This window comes from Ixodes scapularis, unplaced genomic scaffold (genome assembly GCF_016920785.2).
Source record: "Ixodes scapularis isolate PalLabHiFi unplaced genomic scaffold, ASM1692078v2 ptg000460l_1___fragment_5__unscaffolded, whole genome shotgun sequence".
In the NCBI taxonomy this organism is placed as follows: Eukaryota; Metazoa; Arthropoda; class Arachnida; order Ixodida; family Ixodidae; genus Ixodes; species Ixodes scapularis.
In genome coordinates, this window is record NW_024609984.1 from 190,055 (window position 1) to 211,066 (window position 21,012).

Below are 21,012 nucleotides of genomic sequence, written 5' to 3' on the forward strand. Positions count from 1 at the left end.
CTCCCAACAATATTCCGAACGCTCAACGCTGATGGCGATGCAATGCAAAATTTGTCCCGTTCTCAACAACCGCTGCCATTCACTTCCATGTGTTCGAGGACTCCGTCACCCGCCATTTCCCCCCTTGAAAATCTCAGAGAATCACTTATAACTTTTAAATAAGATGACGGTTAGTGCTGAAAATGAGGCATCTGGTTCGTATCGGTAGCGTTACATTCGGGTGGAGCATGAGCGTCGCGGGCGATACGTATTTTAGTTTTGCGGTGGAAACAATACTAAATATCGACCGAGTGTCCCAACTAGCGGCCAGGCTCTTTAAACCAACCGCGAAATTCGGTTTCTTAACCTATTGCTCTACAATCTTGTGCAGCGTTGACCACAAATGGTGAATTTTTGTTTTAGTAAAATTTGCAAACAACGAACTTTTCTGGGGAAAAAGTAAAGAAAGAAAAAGGCTTAGCTCCTATGGAAACGCAGCGAAGCCCCCGGTCTTAAACAATACGGCGCCGTTTCGCACTGGAAACGAGAGATGGCGCAAGCGGTCGCGACGCCAACTGCCGCCAACGAACTAGCAGACGGCGCCGAGAGCCGGCGTGAAATAGCAGACGATCTTTTTGACTGAAAAGCGGCGCGAGCTTTTTTTTATCTTGTCACGAATGACAATTGATAAGGCGTCGTCCAGTCTCAAGTTCACAAGCAGCAATCGCTGAAATAGTGACATGCTATTTTTGCTATGATCACCATCTAAAATACAATTAGTTCATCCTCTATAAACTTCTGAAGGGATAACATGCAACTATGCCTATGTCTTTTGCTGATGCACTTGGAACCATAAATTGCAAAACAAGAAAAAATAAAACAATAACATTTTGCTGTTAATTAACCTTCTGAACCTGCAGCGATAATGAATATGAACTACAAGCATATAAAGATTCATTAAAAAGGTATGTTTTATATCTATCTTGAAAAAATTGCTATATCTTTATTGTAAACGTCCCATTCTTGCAAGCATATCAATAGCAGTGATCGAAATGAAACAAAGGCATCTGGGACGTTTGGGATGCGAGTCACCTCTCCACGGCATTTGCTAGCCTGGCTGCTGCATGCCAGTTGACAATGTCACCGAATACTTTACCAGAAAAAATACATTATCGCCATTCATTTACACCAGCGCACCCACATTTTGGCACTGTGGGTGCGATGCTACTCTACTGGCGGTGTAGACACCACGCATCTGAGAGAATGCATGAAGATCACACCGTCCACGCTGTAGAGCAGTCATGCCACACCAAAGGAAAGCCCTCATGAGTGAGGTCTGCCGAGGTTTGTTTAAATGTGGAACGCGATAGCAATAACGGGCCCCGTTTGAATAGCCTTCTCATTCACTTCTCATGCTGTTCCTGCCATCCTGCCAGAGAGCCGGAAGTGGGGTGGACATGGTCTAGTGAGTAGACTGGATCGCAACCGAAGGGTCGTTGATTCGAATCCCGCCTAAAAATCTTTAAATTTTTCTCTTGAAGCAAAGGAAAGCAAGCAAGTGAAGTCATTTCAGTCATGCAGTTTCCTTTAATCTGAATTACATTTCATGTTTATTTATCGCTTTCATTCCAGGCGTTATGTCGCATTTCACGTGAGCGTTATCGGTCGTTCGAAATTCCCGCGCGAGGTCATGTGGCTGTGACTTCATGACGCAAACGACCAATCAGGATTTTCACGTCAAGCCACCGCCGCCGGCTTTTCTGCCACTGCATTGAGGCCGGTGCGACTTGCTCTCGTTATCGCTATCACGTTAAAAGAGTTTATTTACATTTGAGAGGTACATGATGAGGCAGAAGCCCAACAGAAAAAAGCTGTGATATTTACGATTTGACAAAGCCGAAGGCACCCACACGGGCAGACTCACAACATGAATGAATCGCATAATAAATAAAATAAGCAAAGATAGTCACGGTATTGGTTCAAGTATAACGTATAATAATAAGCACAGCATGACAAAGAAAACTAAGCCTATGAACGCATAAAAAAAGCTAGAACTAGAGAAGCTATGATGTCGACGGAAAAATTTGACCTACAAAGAATAAGATACACATTAAAGATCAAGTAACAGATGTTTCAAGAAACAAGATATTTGTTATTTATAGAAAGAAAAAAGTTCAGGGCTTGTTGAAAAATCTTCCATAGAGAAAGTAAGTTCACTCAAAATATATCTGTCGTTTAATTCATTTGCATCGCGTTGCATTCGTAGTTCAGACAATAAGAAAGGCTGCAAAAGATTGTACATGATTGTACAAGACTGTACATGTACAGTCGGGGACAAAAGACCCCAGGACGCGCGAGCTGCGGCTGAAACGCATTGCTCTGCCATCTGCGGGCGGGTCGCCTGGTTTCGAGATCACACAAAAGCGCATGCGCGTCCTACTCTGCCCGCAAGCATGCGTGTTTTTCCGCTTTTCTGTGGCGCGGCGTCTAACTCGGGATCGGGCGCGTGGTACCGCCTTGGAGATAGCGCTCGCGGCTGACGAGCGTCTGGTACACATTCCGAAAATAGAGATACCGCTTGCGGGATTGCGCCGCATTTCGCCGTGTCAGCTCAACTTGCTTTATAACCAGCTGAGCTTATCGCTTAGTTGAGCAGCCGTGACTCCTTGCTTCATAGGTGCCATGTCAGTAAGCGCTACCTCCGAGGCGGCACCACACGCCCGATTCCGAGTTAGGCGCCGCGACGGCAGAAAAGCAGGAAAACACACATGTTTGCAGGCACAGTAGGACGCGCATGCGCTTTTGTGTGATCTCGAAACCAGGCGACCCGCCGGCAGATGGCAGAGCGATGCGTTTTAGTCGCAGCTCGCGCGTCCTGGGGACTTTTGTCCCCGACTGTACAATCAATGTGCCGTGACCATATGTTTTACTCTATTTGCATGTGTGTTTGTATGCCTTCTATAAAAAAGCAAACGCCATTTCATTTAAGTCGAAACGCAGCCGACACTACGAGCTGATGCAACCAATCAGACAGCAACGAAACCGCACGATCATGGTGCTCGTCATGTTTCGGTGCGTGTTCCATCATCGCCGAACCAAGCAAAACAGAAAAGGCGCAGTGAACTGCGCTTTTGAAGCTGCCTGATTGGTCCCAGTAGCCCGTACAGCCGGCTGTGTTTGGACACCAGCTGAAACGAAGCCTTGGCCTGAGGTTTGATGAATAAATCTAATATTTCTTTATTGCTTAAAACGCATATCTATATATATTTCGATTCATACTCTAATCTCTCTGATACTTCAAATGTACAGTGACTCCGTTTGCCTATACATCAGCTACACCGGTATGTCTTTTGAATTTAGGCTGATATTTTATTGTGCCTTTCTACACAGATGTTAGTATTTGTTAAACTCTAATAATGTTTATTTTTGTGACGAAAATATATTTTCAGTTAGATAGAATCTAGATACGCAGTACGTATAAAAAAAAAATTCAAGACACAATATGTGCCACATTTTCTCCTAGCAAGAGTTAACCTTTAACAATCTTTAAAAGGGCATCTAGAAGGAAAACAAGCCAGAGAAGAAAGCTATTGTGTTATGGTTTTAAATGTCATGTTTCAGTTTCGTCCTCGAAAAACCCGTACTTGATCTAGGAAGCATCCTAGTAGAAAGGTTGGTGTTAAATGTAATCTCGGAAAAATAAGGTGATTTTCAAGATAGAAGCAGCATGAGGACTTATCTACCAGTGGCGGTTTCAAAATAATTGCACGCCTTGCAATAAGTGCAACAGTGTCGTTGCTTAGATACATGCTTTTGACATGAAATAACCTTACTGTGTTAGAAATTCAAGGTTGTCGAATGCGCTGCGTTTATAGGCCAGAAAATTCATTCGAATATCAACTATTAATATCCTTACGTCACATATAATATTGTTAATTATACACTCCTCGAGATATTTAACAAACAACGCCCACATGAACATGACCAGTATTTATCCGGCTTCTTTGGCTTCTTATATGTTTAACGCGCATCAACCGGTCGTAACTGTATACCTGCTAAAAAGTAAAATGCTTCAATCTTGTCTACTATTCCGTTCCTTTTAGCAAACTCGGAATTAAATCCCACATTGCAGCCTTACAGAGAATTATACAAAACTCTGGAGCTACATCAAGCACCAAACGGGTCACACGCTGGTTGTTTAAAATGCTATTGTACGCGTATAAACTATTTCTCGTGGTGTGTAAAAGGCTCGAACTCTTTAATGGAGATGTCCTAATAAATGCAACAGAATATAAACGAATCTGAAAATTTGTTTTCGCGCGCCTGGGCACTGTAATTGCACACAATTTTTCGGCAAGTTAGATAATTTTTGTTTCAAAATGTCTAAGAGGATACTTGATTCGATGCAAAGTTAATATAAAAAAAAGTTTGTGACTGACGCTTGATTTAACGAAAAGAAAAGAAAAAGAAGAAAGAAGTCATGTAGCTACCATTACCTATGTTGTCCGATAACGTTGTTTAAAAACCTCAAAATAACATCATTTTTTTATTGTTTTGTTTAAATTTAACTTGAAAAGCTTAACCCCGTATTGCGCCATAAAAATATTAGAGGTTTATTTGTTAGTTTAGATTAAAGGAAGCATTTTTTATATTCTAAGAAAGCAAATATGACACAATATTTCAATTATAGGCAATTATTCTTATATCAAAAATACTCCATTTTTACGACTAATTTGAAGAGGGTTGAACACATGTGACCTTCACGGTATGCCTACTGAATGTGCTACAATTCGTGGAGGCACTAAGCAATCCAGATGTAAGCAACACATGGGGAACGTATCGAACTTATCGTGATACGCTCAAAGCCACAAGAGCAATATTCTGATGAGTTTTGAGTGATAATCGCCGTTTTAACCATTGTCATTAAAAACAAGCGACTGGAAATTTTTTTCCATCTTTATCATGGTTTCTTTTTAATTGTCTCAGATTATCACTATATTTTGTTTGAAGCTGGGAACTCCTAGCTGTCAGCGTGAGTACTGTATCTTTAGGCCCCGCCTTTCGTGTTCAATTAAAATTGCTTGGAGAAATTTGACCCAGTCTACAGACCAACGTATACATGGAACCAGAGCCTAAAATTGTAACCCGCCTTGACAACCTTATAAATTCAATTCTTATTTACATAATAGTCCTTTCACTGGAAGATCTGCGACAATGGTTATAATGAAAAAGTAGAAAAAAAATTAAAGACGTTTACATCGCTGTAATGCCGAATTAGAGCGCAGCTCTTGTTCGGCATTAAAATGTGTATAAATTTCCCCTAATATGAGAGGGTAGTATCCCCGCTAAATTCAGCAGGACATTTACCAACATTTTCCCGCTAAATTTAACGGGACAATTAGCGAAAATTTTTCCGCTGAATTTAGCGGAGAAAGTTTCCCGCCAAGGTTAGCGAATAAATCTACCAAAAATGTTTTCGCTAAATCTAGACGGGAATCTGAATTGGTGTTGAGGTAACGTGACGTCAATTTCCGCGCTAAATTTAGCGAGGAACTTTTTGCGCGATATTTAGCACAAATATTTCCGACACAGTATTAAAAAAAATTCAGTGTGACGTCACACGTGACGTCACGCGGCTAAAGTTTCCCCCTAACCCGCGCTAAATTTAGCGGAAAAATTTGCCCGCCAAAGTTAGCGAATAAATCTACCAAAAATGTGTTCGCTAAATTTAGCCGGGAATCTGAATTGGTGTTGAGGTAACGTGGCGTCAATTTCCGCGTTAAATTTAGCGAGAAACGTTTTGCGAGAAATTTGGCACAAATATTTCCCGCACAGTTTTTAAAAAATCCAGTGTGACGTCACACGTGACGTCACGAGGCTAAATTTTCCCACTAACGCGCGCTAAATTTAGCGGAAAAGGTTTCTCGCGAAATTCCGCGGGAAATGATTACCCTTGTGGCGTCACACGGGACGTCACGTGTGACGTTATAATGAGAAACGTCCGATAATGACACGCGCAGTTGCGCCGACGCTGACGCCGACGCCGATGCCGACAGCGCTCAACCCGAAAAAGGGTGCCTAAGTGCTGCGCTCTAAAAAAGTGTTTTTTATTCCCCTGAAATTTTATAAAAATAAAAAGAATTTTCCTTTGCCACTAATGTAACTGTTCTGTAAACAGAGCGTAAGCATTCAACTATCATATGCACATCAATGTTTAATTTTGAAACACAATTATAATGCTTAAGCATACTTATTAAGACAACAATATTATTTGCACTGGAAATACATGTTACCAAAAATGGTCTAACCGTAGAAAACACTTCCTATTCAAGATACATTAGGCAAAGGCAAAAGTGCACGGAGGTTAAAACTTTCTGTATGCATCAGCTTCCCCAATTTTTCTAAATGTTATTGATGGAACTGAAAAGGCCAATCACCCAGCGTCTTGACAGGTACTTGTATCGTAACGTGGAATATTAGTGCTACTAATTATAATGCTACCATGCCCACTGTTTCAAGACCGGCCCCCGGCTTACCCACGGTGCAGCAACTCTAACGGAAGTGCCCCAAGCACCTTCCAAACTCAGCGACGATCGGAAACCCTCAGACCAGGAACCTCTTTCACCACTTTTATCCATATGACAAAGCGACCCCTACTTTCATCAGAATCCGCGGTGTCTCAACATTCAATATTAGGAGGGAGCTGGCTCATCTTCCACGTCGGGACGAGCGAGTTGGAGGCGATCGCCTCCGAACAGACGCTTCCATGGTGCTGCCGTTTAGTCACTAACACCCTGAAAGCTAGTCCGGAACTTCACAGCCTGGTCGTATTCTTCGGATTGCCGAAGTACGCGAACTGCCGTCTGGAGCAGCACAATAACTGCTTCATACACTGGTTTAATAATGAGACCCCAAAATTCAACGACAGGGTCAAGGGCTGCTGCCGGAAGTCAGGCAAGATGGCTTTCCTCGACCACAGGTGTTTCCGCTCCAGCCACGTCGATTTCTGGCCGAAGACAACTTCATCCATGCTTTTCCGGACTCGCGCTCATTGCAGAGAACTCGAAAAGCCTGCTCCAACAAGGTAAACGCCTCACTCCAACTGGATGGCCATTGGAAGTCCCTGCCGCCGCCTTCCCACGCAAGAAACCCCGACGATCACCTTCCCGCCTTCATAGAGCGATTGCGCTCATAAGGACGCCCTTTCAAAAAGACGACTCTCCCACCCGGGAAGTTCCTGCGGCACGGTCCACAGCCGCGGAGCACCATACTCCACAACCGCTGGAAGTCTTCGGCCTCGATGTTAATGACTTCCCGACGCTCGCTGATAGTATAAGGCCTACAGCTGTCGTTACGACGCCTCCGAGCTGAAGACCCCGCACCACACTAGGCTACAAGCTACGTAAGACCGCCTCGCAAAGTCATTACCCAATTGACGAATGACTTGTCTCCAGTGAATCCAATTTCTTTCCACAGACTACACTACCATCTTCCTTAAAGTACGAAAATTCACTGACGAGCGAACTTGACGTGAATTCCACAAATAATGTGTACCTGAACGCGGGATTCTTCCCAAAGGACATGCCAATACATTTCCCTCCCGCTATCACAAACCTCGAGCGATGCGACCGATCGCAATGGAATTCTGTTCTTTTCGAGGCGTCACTTAAACTGTAAAAATCGCAATCAGCCATAGTGAGAACCGAGTAAAAAAGGTAACACCTCAATCACCACTTTTATCCGATCACACAACCCGCTTTCGATGAATGAAACAATCTCCTTACATGAATTTGAAAGAAAGACACACCGCGAGCTTAAAACAATCATGGGACGTAAATTCGAGCAGGACATGGATAACAAAAAGCATATGGGTGTTCAGCTAACCATTAGAATTAAAGATAGCCTACGCCGAGACGACGATAACCCTTGAAATATTAACGATGAGAGTTGTATGTGCATTATCGTCAATTTGTCTAGAATTACTCTATCAGTCTGCTTTAAAAGACTGAACGTTTACGCTGCCACTGAGTACCTTAATGAGTTTCAAGTTCTCTGAGATCTAAATAACTTTGCCAGGAATTTAAGGATGTGGGAATGCTTTCCAGATAAACTGTCCAACTCTCAAAACACACAGCCTCCTCCAACTAGCGACTGGACTCCAGAAACCATCATAACAACGGTCTGGACTTGTACATATCCGCTGAAAATAAGGATATCATGTGATAATACCACATGTGCGAAGGGAGATTGGACAATCTAACTAAATCTTAAAGTGCCTCGTTGAAATCACTAAGCACTAGAAAAAGCATCACAATAAAAACTGCAGACAAGGAAGGGGCTATTGTAATTCACAGTACTAACCACTATGTTGGCGGATCATACCGCCAATTAAATGATGCCAAATTTTATGAGCACCTCCCTGCCGACTCTCCAACAACCAAACTCAGATCGCGTCGTCGAAGCTCAAACGACTCTTAAAACAATGGCCCCCGGTCGCTTTTACATGCTTTCGAAAATTCACAAAACTGGTAATCCAGGCCGCCCAAACTATCCGGCATTGGAACAATAACAAACCTCAATCGGGCTTTGTAGACGACCGAACTCGGCACATACCTGCGGCTCTCGATTCGTATATTAAGGTCACTACCCATTTCATCAGGAATATAAAAAAATGTACACCCGAGAGCGATATGAAGGTTAACAGCCCCCTTTTTGTTTTTGCCGCTCCTCTAAATTTTGGAACAAGCTGTGCTCCTGAAGAGGGCTAGAACGCAAAGTTTAGACCCTTGGCCACGTTCCATTTGAGACGTTGAGAGTTAATGTAGCTTTCGGGAGCCGTAAACCAGGCAAGAGACCAGGTAAGGTGTTCACCTTCATATTGCCTGCGGGTATACATATACCGAAAGGACCATGTCTTGTAACCCTGGACGTGTCTTCATTGTACACGAACATTCCACAGGGTGATGAAAAAGCTTCGTTCATTGAAAGGTACAAGCCGCAAAGGAAACCAGAAAACACATATGGTCATATTCTTGCGACAGCACTGCTTCTTTTAGGACAATAATTATTTGAATTTAACACTGAATATTTTATACGGGATAGCTGTGTCGCAGTAGGCACCGAGATGGCACGCAGCTATGCCAATATTTTTATGGGGAAGTTGAAGTAAATGGTTTTTTGCGATTGCTCATTTCAACCACTACTGTGCAAAAGGTTCATAGGTGATACGTTTTTTTACAGTTTAAGCGCCACAGTTTCCACCACACAATGCAAGAATGTGGACCACCTTAAAGTTCGACGCAAAAAGGCAATATCCATTATCCCTTTGTGTTGGTAGTGATCACAATGAGATTAAGACTGTATAAGGAGGTGGAAAAAAGAACGAAGTAAGCTGAACTTGAGACAGAGTTCAGTTTATTTTATGTCTCTTCTACGTTTCGGTGCTCACCAGCTCGCCTGCACCCTTACCATATTTTGTGTTATAATCGAAGTTGCCCATTTTGGTGTATTGCTATCGAAGTGGTTAAAAACCCATACATGCACCCGAACTGGCGAAAGGTAATTTTCGTAATTTGGCTTTACTGCAAGATTTTCTATTCTTAAAATGCCGAGTGCGAGTTTAGGAGGAGAAGAGGTGACGATGTGAGGGCGCAAAATAATGAATTTGTATATATCGAGGAATTGCCAGCCTTGGCCGAGTTATCCCGAGGCTTAATGTACTAGAGGTGTTTACGTAGGTAATTACTTCGAGGCTTGATGAGGTGGCAGGTAACAGACTTTCTTATGTAATCCACAAGTAAATCGGGGATGGTTTTCCTGTGCTCTGATGAGCTTTTCAATCGGAGCCAATCATCTATGGTAATGGGTAAATGGTAATGGGGAGGGGCGACTTGCCCCCCTCTGGCGTTATTCACAAAAGCATGCTTTTTATATTAAGTTTAACCTGATCAGTATTTAAGTCAGGGCACTTGAGTATGCATGCGTAATGTTGTTTATCTTAGTTTAGTACATATGCTATTGTTGATCCTTGTCTTGTCCGCGTTCTTTAGCTTGCCAAGTCCCCCCCCCCCCCCCCGGCCTCACTTCCTTCAATTTATCCCAGGGTAAATCTGACGGATAGCTGCCTGGCAAGCCACTTCCGGCACGACGTCGAGATCTGGCCGGGGCAGACATGGGAGATCGCGCCCGTCGCACTCTTGGGTGTTGCGTCGAGCGACGCGCTCTGACGCTGCGAGACGCCGACGCGGCTAAGGCACCTGAAAAACCTTATGTGGTTCGCGGAACTTTATAAAGAGTAACTAATTCCCTAAAAAAGCATTTCAACATAATGCAACTTCAAGTTGGTCCTACTTTCTTTTCAGCTCTGACTATTGAAATTTTCTGTTATAGACCAACTCGCTCTTTACAAATAAGCACGCACGAGTTGCGAGCAAACGCGGCGCTTCCACACGAAGTGTGGGCGTTGCTTATGTGCAGGAACAAGATTGTTGTGAAGTGGAGGGTACGCTTCGCTTCACGCGAAACTTCACCCTGCAAATAGCAGCGCCACTGCAGTGGTGTGACTTCAGAGAATCGTGTTGGTCTATACCAGAGGTCTCCAAACCCTCGCCCGCGGAAGTCTTTTTACCGGCCGGTGGATGGCCACGGTCTTTACAAGAAGTCCGACCCATGGCCAGTTTCTAGCAGGCCCGGTACTAGCAGCTCCAAAAGAATTGCTCGAAATGAACAAGCTTGCTAAGATACCAAAAATGGCGAGAGAAACCGCTACTTAACACGGGATCTTTCGCCTATTATTAATTGAACATTGTCATAGCATTACCCTTCTTACTCCCCTGCTTATGTCCGCGTAAGTGTGTTAAAATTCCTATTCGCTCTCATGTACATTGCGTTTAGTGTCCTCTTTGAGAACTGTTGCGCATTATCAGCATTAGTCATATCATACTCATTAGTTGTTTTCACTGCACGAATCTTCCGAACGTCCCATGCGCTTTGGTTAATGCACGGTGAGTTTTCTTGGTGGCGAGTTTTGTGTAATGTCAAAATTAGCTAAATACTAAATCTCAATGAAAAAGTATGTTTTCATCCAACTCAGGTTTCTTTTTAACACTTGCTCAATCATTCATTTCTGCGTTTAAATGCTTATCGAAGTTTTTTTTTTTTTTTCTTTTCATAATTTTTTTTTTTATTTTATTCCCTGGCTTTCGAGACTGCAGCATATCACTAATCCCGCCCCATAGCCAAAATGTTACTAGACGACAATAATATCCATCAGTGTCGTGTTTAGTCCGCCGCCAGATATTCCTTCATTAACGTCTCTGAACATATTAGAATTAAAAACTCTAATTGAACGCAAACTTGAGCTCAACTTACTGGTACAGCAGGCAGAGTTATCAGCTAGGCGTGCGAATCAATTCTTGCCAAAGCACGTTAGTGTACCTCATGGTAGCAACGCTGTGAAGGGGCGAGGCTTTCCTCACCTGATACGCGTCGAGGGGCTTTTCTAAGAGCGAAAAGTTTGATTTCAATATAACTTCATTTTTATATTGATCATCGTAAGGAGACTTGGTCAATTTTGTGAACAACAGCTATTGATAGACCTTGCCAAAAGTGACTTCGAATGTGAAAAGCTCGAGCAGAGGACTCAGATGAATGCTGCAACGAAAGGCTGCCGATGTCAAATCTCGTCTCATGACTTTTAACAACAAAGCAATACACACCAGATGAGAGATAAGGGTCATTCCATGCCAAGCGTCCTAGGCGTGACGCTCGATCATCGCCGAATAGTTCGGAAAAAATCACAGGGGGTTCTTATGTGTTGAATAATCACTCTCCTTAATATTTTAGTCTACAAAAATGTCTTGGCCGCTCTAGCGCTGTTTGAAATTCCGGAAGAGGCGCGAAACAAGGCACAAGTATAAAAATTGCCAAAAGTACAGATCTTTAGTTATCAACGCACAATTTTTTCTGTCCGACTCCACTTGCATTGCTGCTTCATATCAGGACGATTTTAAATAATATAGTGTTTTTTGGCTTGTTTTCAATTGAAGACAAAATGCTGAAATGGTGCCGTTTTCGAGATTTGTTTGTTTGAATTTGGTATTCTGTTTACTGGTGCTATAAGTGTTTTCCGCATCTAATGTAGATATACTGTTTTATGAATTCGCTTACCACAATTAAAAAAATGTTTTTGTTATATTAAAGCCTAAAGTTGTGCAAAACGGCATTTTGGTTTAAATTAAACTGCAGATGTCGCTCTGAGGTGGTTCAACTAAAAACATGCCAGACCACTCAAGTGAAAGACCGCCATATAAACGTGTCATTTGTAAAATTTAAAGGAATTAATATTTTTTTCAAGCGAGAAAATATTTTTTGAAGTAGAGCTCCCGCGACGCCGCGCGGAGCGGTTCATTGCGGCAGCTTGTACACACAACACGACGGCAATGGACCTTATCTGAGCCCAGGCACATGTTCTGGTGCTCTAAATGGTGCAAGCAGCTACAATAAGTTGCCACAAAGTAGGGAGCGAGAAAACACCGTTCTCTATTGCTATTTATTTTCAGGCAGTGTCTTGTGCCTGGTGAGTGTTACTTTATAAAGCTGGGAGCTCTCGGTGTCATCTGTGAACATTTTAGCTAGAGTCTGCAGGTTGCCGTTTTAGCCGTTTTCGAACTGTACAGGAACGTAACTACAACGCTACTAAGTACACAAGCTCTATTTGCCGAAAATTACTTCTTGTAGCCTAAAATAGAGGGCGTGAGTTAAAGAAGACGAATAGTTTAATTACAAGCACATAGATTACCCGATGCGATAGCTAGCGCCAGAGCCTGCGCCACGGCCACGTTGTAAAGGCGCATTCACACAGCGGAAAGACGCGCGTCGTGGGGGGAAGTTTTCGCTTATTTTTCTATTGAAAAAAGTCGCGCGGCGAGGACGATGACGCAGGGAGGCGGCGCCTCAAGACCCAATTTCTCCCTCGACGCAGCCAATGAGAGAGCGAAAGAACATGACGTATCACTCGGTCTCCGGACGGGATTGATGGGGGAACGCCCTCCCGTACACCTCCCGCCGTCCCGCGCAAAGCAGACCAAGCAGACAGCAGGCGCCAAAAAATGTCGTCCGAAACGAAACCCGGTCTTTCCTTTAGTTTGGAGATTCTTCTGGATCTGGTGGAAGACTACCCTCTATCTTACGATAAGCGGCATCCGCACTACAAGAACAAAACACTAAAATCGATCTTCTGGAAAATAATTGAATCGGAATTCGGCATGGAAGGAAAGTTGAAAAGTTCTCGCATTGGCGGTAGACTATGACCAGTTGATCATCTTGGTTTAATATCGGGCCGCCTTGATACAGATTCCGTAGCGGAAAGTAAATTCAAAAATGCGGGAGACAAGTACACCAGAATCCAAGTTGATGTTCGGAACAGACAGCGGAGCGGTGCTGGAGTCAGCGAAGTTCCAAAAGTGAGGTCGGCCTACTTCGCTCAAATGCGGGCTCTGCTTCACAGCGGGAATGAGGAAGCACGGTAAGCTACAATTTTCCCTGTATGCTATACGGACGTATGCGATCACCACTCGATTAATTTCAGAGTTTGGACGAACGTCACGACGGCAAGCCCCACAAGACCAAGTCCCCCGTGAGTGCTGTGAAATTGGCCCTCTTTGTTTTAATTTCCGGATCAACCCGAATGGGCTTGTGTTGCATTACAATGAAATTATGCATCCGAGAATGCGACGGAAGTTGAGTGTCTGAAATAAATATTTTATAACATATGCATAAAGCCGCGATCGCCCTAACTCTTCATGGACCCCACCTCTGTGATAGTTCGTTTTTAGTTCCAACTATGTTGATACTTTCTCAGAGCTGCAGTGTGTGGTCACTCACCGGGGTATATTCATCTCTTGATTTCAGCATCAATCATAATCAGCCTCCATATGAAAACGTTGAGGAGATCATTCTAGAGGACGGTGGCATGTAAGTTTTCACATATTTATTTCCTCTACTTTTCTTAGTGTATCCTTTGCAGACATGACAGTTGTTTGCTTCTGTGTTAAAATATTACAAATCATCTTTTGGGTGGTGCAGGCATTTTTGCGTTTCGTAAAAGACCAGCATTGCTCTGACATTACGCCGCTGCGGTGGCACTGCTATCGGCAGTGTATGTGCAGAGACTTCATTTCATGTAAATCTTGTTTCTGTATATGCGGTTTATGTGCAGATGCACCGCCCACACATGATGTAGGTGGCGCCAGAAGTTTTGTAAACAGCGTGCAATTTCAAGGTTGCCGAAAGTTGTATTCACTGCGACACAAGTTTCTGAGTCCAATCTGGAGGTTCCTGAATGATTGGCTTACCAAGTAGCACCGGATGGTATCAGCCTGGTGTTTCTTGGTGGGTCAAGCAGGAAGGTGATATATATAAATATCATAATGACCTCCTTGTGGTGGCAGTGATGATTATTTAAGGGAAAGTCCTTGTTCTCTGTTGCTGTTGAATATGGTTTTGCAGGCTAGTGATTCAAGAGTTTGAAATAGCGGTCAGTGTTATTTCAAAATATAATAGCAGGTCATTAAAATGTAAGTTTCTGTGTACATAGCGGGATAATTGTATAATTATGAGAATGCTGACAAAATCTAGTACACTGGTCGCCACATGTAAACATACGGGGACCAAGTTGCCATCTGCTACATTCTTGTCGCATGCAGAAATAGTTGCTCTGCTCTAAGGCAGCCTAAAAATGCATAGACTCTTTTTCAATTGACTACTATGTTAAACATTCTATATTCCATTTTTCCCTCTGCCTATAGGACAGCAAATGCTGCATGCATATAGGCACCAGATCACTGCTTTGAGATGTGCATCTCTGAAGGAGTGCCTGCATGGTATCAGCTAATTTTAAAGGATGGATTGCAGGATACCTTGCCCTTGTTTCTTTTGCAGCTGTCAGCTGAAAAGTGCTTGAATGCACCTCAGTGCACTCAAATGCACTTTAGAATAATGAATATTACAAGGGCTTCACATGCATTCCTCTTGTTACCCTTTCTCTCTTCTCTTATCCTATGATTCCTGCTGATAACGCGAAACTTGGGTATGTCTCGCCATATTATTTATGTATCGTCTTGAAGCTAATGAGGCTTGTGCATTCAACCATGTTTTAAATCTTCAGCCTTTGTTCTTTCCTTATGATTAGTATTTTGCAGCTAAAGAAAATGGAGGTTGTAGGAATTGCTCATTCAATCATAGAGAGTGAACTTCTTCACTATTACATGCATGGTGGTAGCTATATATTTATTAAAGGGCCCATGAAACGAATTTTGGGATGGAATAAGTCAATGTACATTAGAATTTTGTATAGCACATCGTTCAGTGGGCCGAAAGAAAAAAGGTAGAAAGTCAAACGCCTGACTCTTGGTACGAAAACTCGAAAACACAGCGGACCATTTTGTACCTCCATTCTTTTGTAAGCTCTCTGCCTTTTCATTGCGATACATGCGCGGTCCCACCAGCGTGTCACCGGGTCCCCAAAGCGCGTCACCGGGCCCAAATGCACGTCACACGACACCGGATCTCACTTATTCCCTCACCCCTAAGCTGACATTGTGGTGGAAGCTAGACACTTGCCGGACTAATCAGCCGCCTCCCTTTCATCACCTGACCTCATTCTTTCGCGTAGGTGTACGCGGAAGAGTGTGATCACGGGGCAGAAGTGTCGGTGGCCCAAGGAGCACGTAACTTCCACAGCACTGTCAGCTTCGGGGTGAACGGGGTGGGGAAAGCAACTTTTGTCTGAATTTTGATCGAAGGGCTAATCTTTTACGGGGACGGTGGCTGTGTCCGGGTACAGAAACGAGAATGCGAGAAAGGCGGAACTCCCCCCTTTTTGTCTTCTTGAACTGTTTGGAAGAATGTGTGATTTATGTGTTGAGGAGGAAATCAAGACTCCTTCAAACAATTACATTCAGAGAAAATAGCCATGTTGTATATAATTTCTATTCAATAAATTCCCAAGTCAGGGCTAGCAGGCCACCAACTGTTGGGATTTATATGTTGTCCTCTGTATCCACATAATTCTGTATTGGAACAAGCATGAGTATGATTAATTCATTGAGAAAATCGAGCTTGGAAATAGAAACCATAAGCTTCCACGCCGTAATGTTTACTCTGTTCGAATTACTACCAGGGGCAACTTAACGGGGATCCAATATGGCAGCTGCCCTTTGGGACTCGATAGCCATGCCCACAATTTCAGAGTTGCCCCAATTGAAAATGAATTGCTAGGCAATTGTGTTGCATGTGTGAAATGTTGTAGCACCACAAACGCAAAGCAAAATTCGTTTAGCAGCATGTCTAGCCTGTTCACCCAGACGCCTACGTTCACAGCGCTCTTCATCGGATAATTTAATGCGTGGAATGTATACACTTGAGATGATAGACCTGATCTTCCAGAACTTTCTAACCCACTGCACCCCTGGTCACATGACCTCCCCATCAACCAATCAGAAACGTAGACCTCACTCGTCTCCCACGGGTTTACCAACCAGCAGCGACCCTCGCAGCCCCGCTTTATACCTAGCCAAAGAATGTTTCACGTAAAAAAAAAGGTTCCCCTCCCTCCCCGAGACACATTGTTGCCACTCTTGGCATATGCATATTTACAGTGTTGCAGTGTGAGCTGTCGGGGCGACGAAACCAAAACAAAAGAGAACCTGGTCGTCTTCATCCATGTACTCTAAGTAAGCTCTGCTCTTGGACAAACATAAATCAATCAGTCATTCACTTTAATAAAACACAAGAGTTTAAAAAAGCATACAAAACCACAAGGAAAATTTACAATTCTTCTCATTTGCAGAAAACATGACCCCTGTGAAGATACCATGCAGTACTGCATCGGCAGACCTAGGGAACCCCACGAGAGGCGGCAGCAAGAGGAAGCAAGTGTCGACAGTGAGCACTTTCCCTTTATTGTACTTTATGCCAAAATGAGGATTCTTGGAGCTGAGGAGCAGATGGCAGCTCTCCATGAAATGGACAATATTGCGTATGAATTTCAAAAAAAGAAGGCTGGAGGAGCGAACCCAGACCGACCACACGTATCACAAATAAGGTTTGCATGGTTCTATAACAAGACACAAAATTACTTCTGCATTCACTGTAATATAGGCCGACCTTTTTAGCACCATAGCCTATGGATCAAGTTTTAGAAAGCTTAATTTCACTTCAATATGTTTTTCTTTATATGTATTAATACTGAAACTATACTACCTCAAGCCCCCCCACTCATGCGGATTGCTGCAGTAGTTTTGTGTCAATGTTTGGAACTTTCAAATACAGCTTCGAATAAGGTACTGCTATTCGATTACTCGTGTCGGTGTTTGATCTTTATCAATGACCGATAGTATATCAAAGTTTCGCAATATTCTTCATGTTCCTGGTCTGTCCTGACGAGTTAGTTAGCTCTGTTAAATGTGCTTCTCATCCTGCAGTCAACTGGTGAAGTGAAGTGGGAAGAATAGAACCATTACAACTTTTAGAAAAAACATAAATTTTGGCACTCCAAACTATTTTATTCTAACATTATTTCAGTAGAATATACTATATGCATTACTTTCCATCCCATGCCAACAATTTAACCATACACAATCTTCATACTCCCCTTCATCAGTAAGCACCTCGTTGCTATGGTACCCTAAAAATGCACTGGCTGTGTTTAAAAAAAAAGGGAAAAAGGTGTACCTATATTTTGGTAAATGCATAACCTTTCACCTGCTTATTTTATTCGAGTGCAACACCTTTTTACATTAATCTAGAGAAAATTACATGATTAAATGTCTGGCAAGGCAAGTGCCAATATTTTTTTTTCTATTCAATTGCCTCGTTAATTGTTAATTGTTTACCTAAGTGCAAAATTTACATTTATTTGGGCATCATATGTTTTTGTGTTCAATCCAGCAACTTTCAACTCTGTGCATTCCTAACACGTAAGGTTTTAAATAAATTGTTTTTTTTAATAGAAGATTTATTGAAGCACTTGGTTATATCTGCTGCAAGACCGTATGTGCTGAAGAGATTATCAGGCATAACGAGCTAGGCTTTAACAGCAAACAGTACTTGGACGGAAGAAGTCACTATCGTAACACTTGACATAAAGGGATCTCTTCTACGTGTTTCACGTCTTCAAAATAAAATGAAATGTCGATAACAACCAGTGTTACGACATGACATAAACACAATGCTACCGAGTTACGAAACGAAGAATGAAGCAGTCTTGGGAAGCCGAAGGATTTTCAAACTGAATTCATACTGCAACGCCACGAAGGGCAGTGATGATGGCTGGGTAAGCGCCTCCTTCAGTTCGCGCGAGCTGAAAATTCTGTTCATTGCATTTCTACGGAACCAGAATTGCCAATTTATATGACAGTTATTATTAAAATTAAGTTAGTTAACTTTACTTAGCTGAATAACCAACAACCGGACGCACATATCTTCGGTGACGTCGATACTACATAAATGACCGTGGCCGTTAAAAATTTCGCATCGACGTTTTTTCTTTTCTTTAATTCTTGGAACATTTGCGGACGGTTGGCGGCTGCTTTTCAACGGTTCCGGTATGGGTTCTTGTGGTTTTGGAGTCCTATTGGTTTTGTGCTTGTCACGATTACCGAAGCTGTTGGACTTTCTCCTAGAATTCATGTTTCTTCTTTTTTTTTACTCCTCAAAAACACAAGGAGCGTACATAGATAGTTGTTCGATTAAAGGCAACATACACATGTGAATGGGGAAAATGTGAAGCGTGCCAGGCACTCTATTTTTGCAGACATTTATGGAGCGCAGGAGGTAAATTGACTATAGTATTTCCATTGAATAGTTTAATTTGATCGTTTGAAGAGTTTCATGTAGAATAGTTTGGTTTAAATTGTTTTTTTTTTTTAAACAGTTAGCGGCCAAGATGGTATAAAACAGGCCGCTCTTGCAGAGAGCGGCCCGAAAGTTGAAGAGCTCGCTGTGAAGGACGAAAGTCACTTCATAACGTTGGCATTTATTTATTTGGGTATTTATCCTCATGGCCTACGGGCTTTAGAGAGAATAGTGGTTACAGACTCTAGCGAAAACTGTAATCCAGCAAGTGGCGGCCACAATTCTAAGTTGCTCTAAATCAGGGCTGCACAACTAAAAAATGCCGCGGGCCAAAAAAAAAAAATATATATATATATAATATACTCATTGGGATCTACGCAGGTTTATATTCACTTGCAGGCAGGTTTTCAATATCTGGCATCATCGCATTGGTCGCCGTCTTGAGCATATCTCGCAGTGTCATGTCCGCCGGCCGCACAGAAAGTGCCCATAATCCGGATGCCGCCCGCGGGCCGCATGCTGTGCACCCATGCTCTAAAGCGTCCATAAAAGCGCATTCAGAGACAGAGAACTCTAGGACGACTCTTTTTATTTCAAGAGCTCATACTTCTTGTAACTTGTTCCCTGCCTGGTTGCTACAATATCTGCCCTCATGAAAGTCTCGGCATATCGCTGTCCTTCTACAGACGGTGTTCCAAAGAGTGCCAAAGTGGCCATGTAAACTAGCACTAACGCCGTACCGCTGTCGACAAAAGAGCAAAAACAAGAAAAATCATTTTACGCCTTCTGGAGTCCTCTTGCTATTTATTCCTATTTTTTCCTTTATTAGTCTTTGGAGTCTGCCTCGTTGGTTCTGACTGTATCTCTTTCTGAATTTAATTTTATTTTATTTAATTGCCTCAAAGTGCCCGAAGGCGGTAGATCGGAAGCGGGGGAGAGGGGGGGGGGCAAGAATGGGACAAAGCAGTATTATGCTTTGAATGCAAACAACATAAAATTCAAAGAGGTTTTGCGAGGTCTTATTTGAACAACAATTTAAAAAAAAGACAATAGCTACGCACCAATTTAGTACTAAATGTTAAAAAAAAAACATTAAATAATTCATCGCGAACACCCTTAAACTAAGTACATTCAGAACTATTTACCACACACTTGGGTGGGTAAGTCCATTCCTCAATAGAAAGATTTAGAGGACACTAAGAGTATTGCTTGGTGCGACAAGAAGATAACCGTGTTTGTTGCTGGTGATTGTTTTTGAAAGAAATTGTGCAAGGAGAAGTAAAAGCTGAATTTTAAGATGCTGATTATGCTAGTACAGGCATGGAAGAACAGTTAATTGTGACATTTTGTCCTTTTTGAGTAAAAATGCGAAGCCAGCATTAGAATTTAGAGCATTCGGGCTAAACGCGAAATAATAATCTCTAAAAATAAAGCCTACGGCTTTGCTTTGCAGATATTTGACATTGTAATCAAGTCATCTTGACAGGGACTCTCAATAGGGCCATCGTATTCGACGATCCACCGAATGAAGTAATAGTAAGCAAACAAGCGAACCTCAGAACATGCTGAATACAGATTTCTTCTAGTAAACCAGACACGATTTCATTTCTTAACGATGTAATCGATATACAGGTTGCAATTCAATTTTTTACTAGTGTGACACCGATATATTTATAGTTGCTTACATTTTCGAGGTTTAAGCCGTTTATTTTGTAGTCAGGAGAAGTTGTTTTCCTCGGACAAAGTGTCAATAGATTAACGTCTCAAATCTTGTTGCTGATTTCGAAATGTTCGCGCCATTATCATAAAGAAATTTGGTCACGCGGCATAGTCAAGCACACATCCTTGCTGACCACACGACTATAAATTGCCCATACATATGAAAAATATGTGATTTTAGAAGAAATTAAGTTTGGGAGTTCATTAGCATAAGTTACTGAAGAACCGGGCCATAGACGGATACCTGATATTTCTGGAATTCTATATATAGGGCCATTACGAACTGACGCCGATTCAGTTCTGTCGGACTGTATTCCTTGATTCACGCAAGATGAGACTGATGAATATTAAGAGCTTCGATTTCTTTTAATAAGCGCTGGTGTGGGCCTTAGTCAAACACTTTTGAAAAGTCTACAAAATAGCATCAGTGTGCGTCCGAGAATATTTGTTCTCGTGTAC